Source organism: Mandrillus leucophaeus, unplaced genomic scaffold (genome assembly GCF_000951045.1).
Source record: "Mandrillus leucophaeus isolate KB7577 unplaced genomic scaffold, Mleu.le_1.0 Scaffold86, whole genome shotgun sequence".
Taxonomy (NCBI): Eukaryota; Metazoa; Chordata; class Mammalia; order Primates; family Cercopithecidae; genus Mandrillus; species Mandrillus leucophaeus.
Window position 1 is genome coordinate 162,484 of NW_012109363.1, and position 2,850 is coordinate 165,333.

A 2,850-nucleotide genomic window follows, 5' to 3' on the forward strand; every position below is an offset into this window, starting at 1 on the left:
ATCTTCGCATACCCCAGGCAGTGCACAAAGCCTAGGTATACAGAAGGCATGTCATAAATCCCTGGCAAATAAACAATGGGCTCCTCATGGCCCAATACTTTCTTCCTTCCCCCTTCCTTCATCTCTCCTATTAGACACTTAATTATCTGTATTCTCCTCCCTTTCTTGGAGCTTAAGTTATATCAAAAAATACCAAGGGAAGAAGCTAGAACTGACCATAGGGGATGGAGAGACTGAGGCTGTGTATCCATCAAGATGGGCTGGGTTGTGCTGTGGTAACCAAAGAACTCAACGTCTCAATAGCTTAAGACTGTAAAGGTTAATTGCTAACTCTTGATACAGGTGTGAAGTGTGGAGATAAGGATGAAAGGCTCCGTCTCATGCCATCATTGTTCATTCCTTACCCAGGCCAGAACAAACAACAATCTCAACAGAGATCTCTGGGCTCACATAGTATGGAAGGAACGGAGAAATGAGAGGTATTCACTCCAGCGACTAAATTCTCAATCTGAAAATAATATAAGCTCTTTACCCACAACCCACAGGCCATACCTAATCTGGTCCACTATATGGGGCAGGAAAGTAATTGTAATCCTCCCTTAATCCTGGAAGAAGAGGAGAACAAGATCAAAATAGAAGTGTTAGAATTACCTATTACAAACCATGTGTGGAAGCCAGCAAGAACAGATCAACGAGGACATCAAGTGTGGTAGATGGTCCCATTAATGGCCCCTCAATGGATCCTCCCCCTCAGTTTGCATTCCCTTGTTTAATCCACTCTCACATCAACTTTGAGCTCAGCCATGCGGCTTTCTTCAGCCAATGGGACACCAGCAGATGCGATACAAGCCAGAGATTTATAAATGCTTGCACGCAGAGGTTTGCTCTCTTGGAACACTGCCACCACAGTGTAGAAAGCCCAGGCTTTCTACTAGAGAGACCACATGGAAAAGAACAGAAGCACCTCAGTTGCTAGCCCCAGCCAACTGGAATGAATGTGAGTGAGGCCATCTTGATCAGCCAGCTCCCAGATGAACTGACTGCTGACCGCAAGCATATGACTGAGCCCAGCCAACATCATGTGGAACAGAGATAAGCCATCCAAGCTAAGCCTGCCCAAATTACTGAACCACAGAAGAGTGAGCAAATAAATGGTTCTTGTTAGAAACCACAAAAATTTGGAGTGATTTGTTGCACAGCAGTAGATAACTGCTAAAGCAATTTGTATCTAGTAGAGGAGTACCGTAACAAAAACCTAAAACATGTGGCATTGGCTCTGGGACAATACAGCAGATAGGAGCTGGGAAGTCACTGAGTAGGTTGTTACTGAAGGCTGGAAAAAATGGTGAACAATCTTTTAGTATGCTAGAAAGGAAGTGAAGAAATTGTTATTAGACCTGGAAAAGGGGCAACTCATGTTATGTAGCAGCAGAATAATTGCCAATAATGTTGTCTGCAGTAACTTGAAAGGCAAACAGTAGTTAATGAACGTATTGATTTAGTTAAGAAGATCTCTAGGCAAAATGTTAAAAGCATCCGTTAGATGCTTTCAGCTGTGTATGATAAGGTACTGCCAGAGAGGGATGAGCTAAAGAACCAGCTCTTTAGTTTTCAAGACTGTTCTAGAAGAAATAAAAAAGGCCAAAAATTTACTGTTTTAGAAAAATTAAACTAATTCTGATTTCCAGTATCTTCAGTCAGGCAAAGGCTCTCAGATAAGAAATAACCTCAGCAAAAAGATCAAATCAAGGGTGTACTTATAAGACCCTTTGGTAAACCTCTGAAAGGCAGTGATTAGGAGACCCTCTCTGCTAGACAAAGGGGTTTCTGACAGTCTTATATATATTGTCCCACAATAGATTAACACACCCAAAGAGAAAGGTCTGTCTCAAAAATAATTATGGATAGAGCTACTGGGGCCATGGGGTGAACCCCAATAAGATTCATAGGAAACACAAAAATTTTAAGAACCTTTTATCAGTGAAAGTACTACAAGTTGGACTAAAAGTTAAAGAGGTAATTCAAATAGAAGATAAGCCTCTGAGACTCCACTTTCTATGAGCAAGAATCAGGCTGCGAAAGCTACTTAGCTACCAACACAGATAATTTCCTATGAGACAAAAAATAAATAAATGCATCTTAGAGGATAGAAGCAAGAGTCCAGGGAGAAGATCTAAGAGCTACAGAAAACAAGGGCCTAGGTATCCCTCTCAGGGAGCAGAACCAGACTCTCATCAAGGAACATTCTCTGACCCATATAAGGGAAGCCAATATCAACATGTAACCAGATAGACTTCACAATTGCTGTGGACCAGCAACTACTTTGTTGTTCCTGGTCTCTCCATTTTAAATAGGTCTGGCTCTTAGGTCTATCCAGTTCCTAAAGCACTGCTGTGTTCTAGGGGTGCTGAGACAGAATGTTTGTCATTTAAATTCAAAGTCAAAGTCTCTGAATCAAGAGACGCTGCACCTGGGGAGCCACACTGAGAGGTCTTATCTACATCTGAACCTGATGCTGATCATGAGATAATATACTTCAAGCTTGATGCCATAATGAGATGAAACTTTTGGGGGTCTTGGGAAGAGTGAATGTATTTTGCACATGACAGGGAGCGATTTGCTGAGGCTAGAGGACAGACTGTGGTATGCTGTCTCTAAAGATGGCCCATTTCTTCCATCCATGTTGCATATCCCTTTGGAATGTGACTTTGAAGTTCCTCCCACTGAGAGGTGAGGCTCGCTTCTCCACCCCTTTAATCTCAGATGACATTGTGACTTGCTTTGGGCAGTCAAATGTAACAAAAGTTATATGTAACTTCTGAGCCCAGGCCATAAAAGGCCTAACAGCTG